The sequence below is a fragment of the Carassius gibelio genome, chromosome A7 (genome assembly GCF_023724105.1).
Source record: "Carassius gibelio isolate Cgi1373 ecotype wild population from Czech Republic chromosome A7, carGib1.2-hapl.c, whole genome shotgun sequence".
Taxonomy (NCBI): Eukaryota; Metazoa; Chordata; class Actinopteri; order Cypriniformes; family Cyprinidae; genus Carassius; species Carassius gibelio.
In genome coordinates, this window is record NC_068377.1 from 34,870,559 (window position 1) to 34,882,627 (window position 12,069).

Below are 12,069 nucleotides of genomic sequence, written 5' to 3' on the forward strand. Positions count from 1 at the left end.
TAGCACATATGGAAAACTAGATCTTTTAAAACACAGTTAACATATCAATATTTATTACAAGACATAGACATGCATTTTACATTGATTATTAATAGTTTTGTAAGCCTGAGGAACAATCAAATTTCTGTCATAATGCAAACTTAGTATGGAGTGTAAGCTTAAAAAGTAGTGTTCTTTCAAATTTACATATTTTTTCTTAGAAAGCTCATTTTTTCCTATGACTATAGGATTATTTAGCGGTTTATCCTGGGTGTGTGTAGCAAATGCTCTTGCAGGTTGATTTGCCTCTGATATGCAGCATCACATACAAAATGAGCCTTTCTGTCTCTTGTCACATAAATACGAAGACACGCTGTGATTTTGTTTTTCATATTTTTGTGTTGGTGGCTTAATGTGAGGAACATTCCACATATGTGTCTCCACATGGTGTTCTGGAGAAAACAGCCTTTAGGCATCATGGAGAAACCACTGAGGAAAGAGTCAGTACAGATGTTTCCTTTCGTAGATGGTTTATAGGATTTTGATCTGAGTCGCTCACATAATTTACATCAGTGAAGATTAGACTGTCATTCCGACTCAAACCATGGGCAACTATGTCGCAGATCCTAAAATGTTTTACGTGCTCGCTTTTGCCATAGGTGGGTGTTCATTCTGCATTCTGTGAAGGCAAAGTGCAGTCACTACACGCGTTGATAAATCAAGTGTCTTAGATTGAGATCTGTCCTGTGATGGAAGGATTTGTACTAACTTTGATTAAGATTTGACTAAGATTCAGATAGAAGAACAGAATGTGAAATTAATATCAAGTAAATCAAAACTCAGTCATAACGCCTTAAAGCAATTTTTCCTAGCTCCTGTGTTTGTGAAGCTATTAAGTGGTGGTTTTACAGAGTAGGAGGACATTTTCAGTGTTAAATGCTAATTGATCCTGATTGATTTCCTTTGAAAGAGGTTCTTCCAGTACCAGAAACACTACTGGTCAAACGTTTGTGATAATTAAGATGATTAAGTGAAACATACTGAAATAATATTTGTTTTCAAAAAGTACATTGGCATTCAGAAGTTTGGGGTTGGCAAGATTTTTTTTTTTTTATGTTTTTGGAAGTCTCTTATGCTCGCCAAGGCTGCAAGTATTTGATCAAAAATACAGCAAAAACAGAAACATCGTGAAAAATGATTGCAATTTAAAATAAAAGTTTTCCAATTTAATATATTTTAAAATCGAATTTATTCCTGTGATTCAATACTGAATTTTCAGCAGTCTTCGGTGTCACACGATCCTTAGAAATCATACTAATATACTAATTTGCTGCTCAATTATTATTGGTGGTCAATTATTAATAACGGTTCTTATTATCAGTGTTAAAATTAATTTTTGGTGTTTAATATATATTATTATTTTTTTTAAAAAGGAAAACTATTTTAACCACCCAAAAAAACAACAAAAAAAAACAGTTTTTTTTATATTGTAACATTTTTCTATTTTATTTTTATTTATTTTGAATTTTTTTTAAATATTTTCAAAAGTTTGACTGGTATTATAAGTAGAGTTCTTTATAAAAATCGCACAAAATTTAAATGGGTATAAAAATACAGTGGAAATTCCAGATTATCCCGGTGGATCTTATTTAATTTCCATTAGGATTCCAAAAGGATGTGCATTCCTTCATGCTTTTGTCTTGACCGAAAGCTGTAAGTTCCTGAATAATAGATGTGTGCTTGTATTTTTGAGCAAGTTTGCTGTAGCCCTTGGGTTTTACAAACTGAATGGACTTTGGCCATACAGTGATGTAGCAGTTGATCGATACGGCACTGCATTTGCTCGGTGTGTGTGTTTGTGAGAGAATGTGAAGTTTATGCTGCTGTGTTGATGGACCATCAGAATTTATATGCTAAGGTAATGTCGCTGGCTTAGATCTGGTCCCTGTTGATGTTCTTTGTGTCTGGACTCAACTCAAATAAATGTTTTTCAGCTTTCGTCTCAAGTAAGGTGACGTTGTGTCAGCTCTGAGGAACAATGCCTGTCGCAGATCCGAGAGCGGACGCTAGATGGCGCTCTCAGCCGCGTCAGACTCCTCACATGACCCTGGATCTGAGGACATGAGCCGCTCAGACTCTTTGTTCTGGAGTCAGTGTGTCAGTCAGTTTTAGGACTGACCTCGGATCAGACATTTCCATCATTCACTGGTTTAGATGGAACTGTAAAAGGGAATTAGATGGCGTTGCAGATTATTCAATCAAGTGGATCTTCGTTTCCATCTGTGCCTTTTCAAACACTCCACCCACTCACATAATCTTACACTTACATACGTGCTTCGTCTGTCTGGTGTTTTCTGGGTTTTGTCTCACCTTCTCCAGAAGGTTACAGCCACGAGTCGAGGTGTGCAGTAGGACTAAAATACCACTGCCAGCCTGGACCGATTTTGGGACCTTTGTTCTCACCCTTTGACCTCAGCCTCGCTCTTTCATGTCGAGTGGGTAGTCAATTCATTATCTGAAGTCTAATGGGTGGAGAGACAGTTGCACTTTTAATCATTAGAAGCAGATGGCTTGGGCAAACCCGGACGGTGTTGTTTTGATAAAGGGGGCAGTGGGTGGTGTGTAGGAGCTCCTGTGACGCATTAGACTGAGCTGCTGATAATAAAATCCATGTTTGCGTAGAGCAAGAAGAGTGATTAGACACGTGCATGTGATTGTCAGAACTCACACACGAAAACCCTGTTCTGGAGGATTGAGATGGGAAACTGGAAGCTGGTTAAACATAAGAAGTCAAGAAGAAATGCTGCGTAATGCCAGCTGTGTGTTGTGTGCAGGTCAAGCATGTTAACGCTATGCTCAGAGTTCAGACTGATTCAACTTTGACCCCATCTGACACTGACCTTTCCAAGTGCGGATGGGTGTTTCACATAATATGCCATGTTATTTTAAAATGAATAATTAAAAATCATAACTGTGAGTTTTTATGTCACTATTTCTAATTTAAGTCATCATGTCTTATCTCAATATCTACTTGGTCTTAATTTCAACTAATAATAGACCTTTTATTATTTTTTCATTCTAAAATCTTTACTATGTGTCATAATTGCGACTAATAATTTAGACTTTTTTTGATGACTTTTTTTTACTTTTTCTGATTAATCTCGTTATTAATTTTTTTTAGGTATATTTAGATTTTTTTTATGTGATAATTCAGAATTTTTATCTATTTATATTTTGGACTTTTTAACGTGATGGTTATGATTTTTTAATTTGATTTTATTGTATTTTTTTTTCCATTGTGACTTTTGTCATAATTTCACATCTTTAAGTCATAATTATGACGTCACAAATGTGCTTACTTTAACTTTTGCATGTGTGTTCATGTAAGCATTTGAAGTGAAATTGATGCTTAAATTACCCTGTGGGTTTCGAGCAATGTCTAGCTCAATGGAGGTCAACTCTATTTCCTTTAGCTCTGCTAGAGCCATCGAGGGATGAGTGTGATTAGTGAACGGAAAAAAGAGTTGGGCCGTGGTAATGTACTCCTGTTTATTCAGTCTAACATCATACAGTTTCTTTCATCAAGAATGCTGTGGTTAATGTGCCACTGTATTTCCTTCCTGGCAAGTGTGAGGAGAGATTCAGAGAGGAGCTGGGCGGCTTCCAGTGGCTCTTTTTATCTTCATTGTTTGCTTGTGTTCACTCTCTGTTGTACTCGGTCACCGTCTCACCCAACCTTTCTCCAGAAAGACACTCTCTGTTTTCCCCGTTCCCTCGCTCTCAGTCTCAAGTTTTTTTTCTGCGCTTAAAGCAGTCAGGGTCAGGGTATCCAGGCATAAAGTTTCTCCCTGACCTGGGATGATCTTTTTTTTATTTTTTATTATTATCTCATGTATGTGGAGTCTCTGTCCTACACACACACACAGGTGTTTTTGTTTTTTAACTACGCCCACTTTTGTGTCCCTTTTGTGTTCAATAGATAATTCATGATAATTAATTTAAGACATTGTTGTGAATGAGCAAATCATTGAGATATATTATATTATATTATATATATATATATATAAATTATGACTTGCATTTGTGTTAGCGAAGAGGAGTAAATAATATAATATTTAACATTTAAAATAATAATAAATGTTTAATAATATTGTCACTTGTTTGCATTTGCAAATGCTGTGCAATAAAAATACAAAGACCGTAAAAATATATTTACAAATTAGTAAATTAGTATTTTTAATACCATTTCTAATGTGTGAACATATCAACATATAATTTCTTCTTATTATTTATTTATTTATTTTTACTATGCATAAAATGCTAGCTGTGAAGTTAGTGAAATGAAACAAATCAGTTTGCTGTTTTAATGTTTCAAAATGTAAAAAAAAAAAATCTTAAATTGTGATTTCCACTGTAGAATTAATAGTGATTTTGAGATGTGGTGGAAATCTGTTGATGGAAAAGATGACCGAACTGCTGGACAGTTTTTGTAGACAGCTAAAATAAATGAGTGAGTTTGAAAAGGTTAATGGTTGCCCATAGTTAAAGAAAGCACATATTTGTTTTCTTGGCTCTGTGAGTGTTTCTGCAGCGAGTGAAGGCGACGGCTGAAGGATGACATCATCTTTTGTGAGCACAGCTTTTAGCTTGTAAATGAGCTTTTCTTCCATATTTTCTATCAAAACATCATATCTAAAAGTGATCATCCATAAGCACATTAACCCGATAGCATCAAGTGCATATAGACGCTCTCACATCAGATGACCTTTGACCCTTTGGAGTGAACTGATAAAACTTAGAGAAAAGGCCACAATGCATCTCAGATTTCAGCCTGTAAAGTAACGACGGCAGCAGCTGCTAGCATTATGCCCTGACCCACATTTCAGCCTTAACATATCAAAACAGTGCTATTTAAGCAAACCCAGGCCAGATATCCTGTGCTGGAGAGCAGATACGCCACTTGTAGTTCATTTGATTCTTCCTCTTGATTTGATGGAAGCTTCTGTTGAGTTTTTGAGCTCATAGGAAACATTCCAGGAGTAAACGGTTTGTTTGCTCGCTTTGCATCAGAGAAATAGTTTTGTCTTTGTTTGTAATGAAGCATTTACTGAAAACCCCTTTGACTTTTAGACTGAATAAAAAATCCTACATACCCAGATTTCCAGAAAGTTTTAAATACCTAATGCATTTTTTATGCATTTCCTATCAATTTGAATTGGAATAGTTTAGTTTGTTTATTTGAAAAGGGACAGTGTACAAATTTTAACAAAAAATTTTCTATTTAAAGCATTGTACCAGACTCAGCCAGCTAATTACCATCAGATTGATAAACCGGATTGATTAAATTTATTGAATTTCCCTCAAAAATTAATAAATTAAAAATAAATTATTTATTTATTTACCTATATAGACATTTCCCTCAAAAATTAATAAATTAAAAATAAATTATTTATTTATTTACCTATATAGACAACTGTTTGACAAGTTTGGGGTTTTAATTATTTTTATTTATCTATATTTTATTATTCAGCAAGGATGAATGAAGTTGATCAAAAGTCATTTATATTGTTCCAAGAAATTATATATTTCTATGAAATCCTGTTCTTTTTTAACTTTCTATTCATCAAACGATCCTAAAGAAAATGTATCACATTTAAAAATAATAATAATAAGCAGTGCAACGGTTTCCAACATCAATAGTAAGAAGTGTTTTTTGAGCAGTGAATCAGCTCATAAGAATGAGTTGATGCTAAAGACTGGAGGAATGAAGCTGAAAATTCTGCTTTACATCACAGGAATAAATCACATTCTAAAATATATTCAAACAGAACACAGTTATTTTAAGTTCGTACAATATTAAAGCGTCTACTGCATTTTTGATCAGATAAATGCACGAATAAATTATTTCGAAAACATTACAATAAACCTTTGTTTGTTAGTATATGTTAGTGATTCAAAAAATTATATCTTGCTCTAATGAAACAAAAATACTTGCAAAACATACATTTCGTTCCATTCAGCATTCCTGGTTCAGATTTGACATCCTGCCTGTCACCTCAGTTCACTGTGAGGAATTGAATGGTGCACACGGCTGACACTTACTCAAGTCAAGTCTGTTATTTTGCATTGCTTTTTCCAATTGAATGAACTGCATCAGGAAACCTGCACAAATGCATTCCTCCACCTTTGGGGTTGCCATGGCAATGATCAATGTGGGTCATTGTGTATGTGTGTGTGTGTGTGTGTGTGTGTGTGTGGTATTTGATTTGGCATGTGGGAGGGTTGTCAGCCCCTCTTAAACATGCCCTGCATAGAACGCTAATGTGTTGGCTCGCCTGATTGGCTGCTGGTTCTGGGGTTTTTATTAATGGCACAAGGCAGTCGGCAGGCAGAACATTAGTTGGGCTGTTCACTGCTCATATGCACAGAATCACACATATGAAAAAAAATTATATATAAGCATATGAGCAAATTAGCTTTTGGTTTTATAAATTAAGCTTCAGATACATTGGTCATGATGCGAATTGCACATGTAAATATATGTGTGCATTATACATAAAATATATTTTTTATTTTATTAAATACAAAAATGGAAATTTGGTCAGATTTGTGTGATTTGGTTTTTTAGAGCCCAACAGTTGCTTATATGTCTAATTATTTTTATGTAGCATATTTATTGTATCTGAAATGTAATTAAACTGTAAAATGTAGATATAGTATTGGCAGATTTCCATCCATCATAAGTAGAAAACATCTGTAGTTTAAAGTCTTGCGGGGTGATTAAGTGTTTTGTGTGTAGTTTGTTTTATGTGTACAGATTTAGAAACTATTTATATTTCCCTTCCTCTGTCATTTTTTTTCCTCCCTTTGAGAATGTATAAAAAAAATCAATCCAGCTTATGGTTTTTGAAGACTTCGTTCGCTGTTAGGTTCTGTAGCCATTACTTCATGAGCACAGTGGCCGAGCTTGTAAACGAGCTTCACGCTGTTTCCATTATTGCCAATAAGCGACACATTCAGACTTTTGAGAAGGAAAACATGACGATTTGCAGAAAGACTGAAATGAAACACTTGAGACACGCTACATGATTGAAACACTAATACAGCGGAAGTTGAGAAAAGGAGGAAAGTGGGGAAAAATCTATTGAGTGTGATTAAGACCTAAAACAGTTTAGTTATGGTTGATTTTGCACTTGTTCATAGTTGCTATTGCACTACAATTTAAAAATAACAAAATAATAGCTTTTAAAGTAGAGAACTTGAGGTTTTCCTCTTGACTGTGTCTTATTATAATATTTCAACATGGCAGTGTTCTCTCAAATCATCATAACAAGCTTTCTTTATGACTGGGAAGTTACAGTCTGCACTTTTCCATAAATAAGTATATTTGAAATATTAGTTACATTTATATTTAGTCATTCATTCAGATAGAATAGAAAAAGAATAGAGCAAGCTAATGTTAGAAGTCTTTTTTTTATTTAAAAAATAAATTTAATATTTATCCTATTACTTTTTCTTTAGCATTAGAGACACATTAGAGGTCAGCTTTTTTACCATTACCCAAGTTGTATCAGTCATCAAAAATAATCTTCTTATTATATATTTTTTTAAATTATTGCTATTGTTATAATTATTTTTAAATTAATGGTAAAATATATGTTAAAGTTTAATCCCACAATAGCTCATCCCTACTGAATGACCACTGCAGCCGTTTTTATTTTACTTTGTTTTATTTTATTTTATTTTAATATTTAGTTTATTGAAAATAACAAAACAACGTAACATTTTATAAAATAAAATAATTTTATAATATGTAGAATTATAACTCTCTTTATTCAGCCCTACTACAAGCATCTTAGTTCAAAACAAAACACACACACACACACACACATTTTTTATTATTAGCAACCATGTAACTTTCCAAAAACTTTTGACACCCTACAAGTAAACATTTAAAATTATTATTATTATTATTTTTTTTTGTCTGAATTCATAAGAATCATAACTCGCTTGGGTCAATGAGCTGAAACTTTTGTTATCAATTACAGCTTGTTTGGCAGGTGTTTTGCAGTGTTTCGATGAACTTCACGATCAGTGCAATGGTTGGCAATGTCTTCCAACCAATTACAGCAAGTATGCTGAGTTAACTACATAGGATCGATATTTAGACATAAAGCAAAAGTTGTTGGCTGTTATGTTCCTCTTGATGATTTGTTTATGGTCTGTAAGCAGCATTCGTCTGTCGTCTCCTCAGATGGAGTCATTATTCTGCTTAAGATGAGTCCTTAACAAATCCGGCAGCGGTTTGGAAGTAAACATGGTTTAAATCTTCTATTGGATCTACTGTTTAGGAACATAAAAGCACATTATTAATGTTTTATGTAGGCTAGTTTCAAGTTATGGTAACTCTTTAATGTGTTAAGAACTGAGCCAGTTTTTCTTCCGACTGGTTTGACTTTGAGCAATTTGAGATTTATGTCTCAAACGATTGTACGAGTTTGGTGTTCGATTAAAGCTTGGCTGTAGCTCCCTTCTGTTCTTGTAATGGCATGTCTGCTGCTTTGTGAAATAGAAATTCTTGAATCAACTCCCTTATCTTTGCTGCAGAAATTGGATGTCTGTGATAATGGCCAGTGCAAGAACTGCTCGTCTTGGGATTTTGGGGGGGTTTATGTTATAATTACTCTCTGTAGTACTTTGTGCATGTTAAGGAATGATTTCATTTAATTGACCATATTATTTGACACTAAATAGGGGCTAAAACATGAACAACATACATGTTCAAAATCATTATGTTTGGCATATGCTTTATTTATTTATCTATTTCTGTTATCAGGGTTGAACAAATTTTATACATTTGCAATTTGTGAGTTGGAATTTGAACTGAATTGGACATATCCAACAGGAAGTAGAATCGCAATTTGAATATAAAATTTAAAGGAAATTAAAGTTCCAAAATTCTGAGAATAATAGTAATTATACAAATATTCTTTTAATTTATAAATTGATTTTTTTATACCATGTGTATATATATGTGTGTGTGTGTGTGTGTGTATATATATATATATATATATATATACACTCTCAGAAAAAAAAGTACAAAACGGTACCTTTAAGGAACAAAAGCTTGTCACTGGGGTGGTACCCTCAAAGGTACATTATTGTACCTTGAGTCAAAGGAGCAAATTTGTACCTTACTTTTTTGTACCTTCTAAGGGCCAATACTGTACCTTTGAGGATCAATAATGTACCTTAGACAAAGGTACAATAAAGTACCTCTGGAAAAAGGTACAATTTTGTCCCATTAAGGTACCACCCCAGTGACAAAGCCATTTTGTACCTTTAGGTGGCAAAAAAGTTCCTTTTTATTCCCTAAGGAGTGAAAGAAAATGAAGGCAAACAACAACTAACTGCATTTTAAGACATTTATTTTAGTCCTTAAATGGAAAACAGTTTAATTCACAGATTCAATAATAATTCATCTCACAACCATACAATGTAACAACCCAAAATAAAATGTAACAATGTTTAGGATGTCATGTCTGATATAAAAACATTAAAAATAATTAATTACATTTTTTTAAGAAGCATTTCACTGACAAACTGACAACTTACTGCCACTCCAAAAACAAAATGAACAGCGATATCAGAGAATAAATACAATGGAACCATTTATATTTTCCTTCTTTCAATTTCATGAACATCACTAATAAGAACAGCAATATAGTGCAGAAAAACATGAGTTTTTTATCAAAGACCAAGCAAAACACTTTATCACACCACACCAAAGTAAAGAGAGTAACATAACGGATAAACTAAATGACACTTGATGTGTTCTGGATTAAAAAACACAAGCTTTGAGCTCATCCACAACCCTCTACAGCCCTCCCAACACAGCTTAATATAAATGCCCCATACTAACAAACAGTTTATCATCGACACAGTATGTATCTGCTGTAGCCTTCTCTGAATGTACCGGGTCAGGCTCGAGGGTTAGTGTCACGTTTTCTTTCCACTGCTGAACAAATCGGTTGAATTTGGCTTGCTTCTTAAACGACCCTTCAAAGAGGCATGAAATCATCCTCTCAGTCAATCCATAGTCCACTGCTTCTCCATCAACATCATTATCTAGACCAAAGAGAAAAGAAAAACAGCAATGTTAACCACCACTTTGGTAACAACATACAACAATTTAAAAAGGCAGACTGTAACGTTAGTGTAAGTCAATGGGGAAAAAGTTCGAGACTAGTTCGCGCGAATGACGCGAATTGAGCGTTTCGCGCGATACGCGCGAATGGTGCTTTTTGTGCATTTAAGCGTTTGAGGCGAATTCGCGTCTGCCGCCCGAGTTGAAAAATGTCAACTGATGCTGTCAGTGAGCAGTCAACCAGAGCTTCATGACAAAAGTTCATATTTCAGGAATAAAAAGGACCTAACGATATATATATATATATATATATATATATATATATATATATATATATATATATATATATATATATTAATAGATTAATTGAATAAAGGACAAAGATAAGAAACGTTTCGCTTTACCCCAAACGAATTACATTTTATCTTGAACCACTAGAGACATCAGAGCCAGCGGCAAATGTCAGAAGGTCTATCCGAGCTGAGGCTGCTCTCGGCGGATACATGATGATGGAGCTCCCGCTGATCATGTGGAGCTAAATCATACTTTCAAACAGTCACTGGCTATCGATAGTAACATTCCGCCCAAATGGCTTTGCTTTAGCTTTAAAATATTCCAGAACAAGAGACTGTTGGGCGGCAAAAAGGTTTTTTTTTTTTTTAATCGTTCTCCTCTGACGCAGTCCAGCTAGCTCACATAAGTCAGAACAAAAGATTTTTCGGCGGCAAAAACGCTTCTCATCCAACTCTGACGCAGTAGTTTTACAGCTAAGCTATAATGATGTGGAAAAAACGTTTTTGCCGCCCATTAGTCTTTTGTTCTGAAATATTTTAATATTTCACGTTAACGTTAACTTTTCGGCTGCAGAGTTGGATGAGAAGCGTTTTTGCCGCCGAGAAGTTAACGTTAGCTCGATGGTGAACTGTAGCCAAGATAGTACTGCTACTTATAATAATAATATTTATTTATGCTATTATTATATAATAATATTTTAACTAACGTTAACTAGTTAACGTTAATAATGGCAATCGTCAACGTGAGTCTAGCCAGCTAATGTTGACAGAGTATGAACTTGGCTAGCACTAACATTAACAGTAAAAGTTAACTTCCAACTTTGAATTAACACCACAAACACTGATTAAAAATTCAAATACTTTACCTTTGAATTTACTTTTCTCCTCTTCAGTGACCTCTATCCCCAAAGTAAATAACTCCGTGATTAAATCTTCCGTTGATAAATGTCGAAGGGCCATCCTCCCACCTTTGATCGACACTGACAGAGACTGACAGTTGGATCACTGTCGATTCACTCATGTATCCTTCCGCGCTGCAATATTTATGCTTCCGCCGAGTCAAACTCTGGTTAGCCTGTAGCTAGATCCTTTCAATAGAACACAACTTAAAGCGTTAACAATTATTTGTCTGTTTTATTCTAATATAAATAGGGTAAATGGTTTGAAAATCAAATTCTTCAATACTGTTTGTGAATATAAATGATTACATAATCCTCATTAACATGATTAAAAATGATTCAAAGGGACATTTCACAAAAAAAAAAAAAAAAAAAAAAAAAACATTCTGATTTATTTTGCCCATATCTCAAAACTTCACAGTTAATTTAGTTTGACATTATTGAGTTTGATAGTATAGGTTAACTTGTGTTTCTATATTGAGAGATGACATTTTCAGCATCCACTAATTCCTGCCATTTTATATTTAAACATTAAGGTACAAATATGTAAGGGACAAATATGTACCTTACACCTCGAAAAGCTCACAATGTACAATGGAAGGTGCATAATTGTACCTTAAAGGTGCACAATTGTACCTTAAAGATACATTTTTGTACTTTTAAGGGTACATATGCAAAGTTTGTACCTTAGGGAACAAAAATGGACCTGTATTGTACCTCTTTTTCTAACAGTGTGTATATATATATATAT

General features: G+C 34.0%; 2 protein-coding genes across 4 annotated transcripts in view; one reads left to right on the forward strand and one right to left on the reverse strand.

Annotated features, from left to right (window-relative positions):
• Positions 1-12,069, reverse strand: part of LOC128017369 (ferritin, heavy subunit-like) — a 346,688-nt gene that overhangs the window by 223,049 nt on the left and 111,570 nt on the right. The window lies entirely within an intron of this gene.
• Positions 1-12,069, forward strand: part of LOC128017361 (elongation factor-like GTPase 1) — an 82,406-nt gene that overhangs the window by 12,972 nt on the left and 57,365 nt on the right. The gene's annotated exons all lie outside the window — the stretch shown is intronic.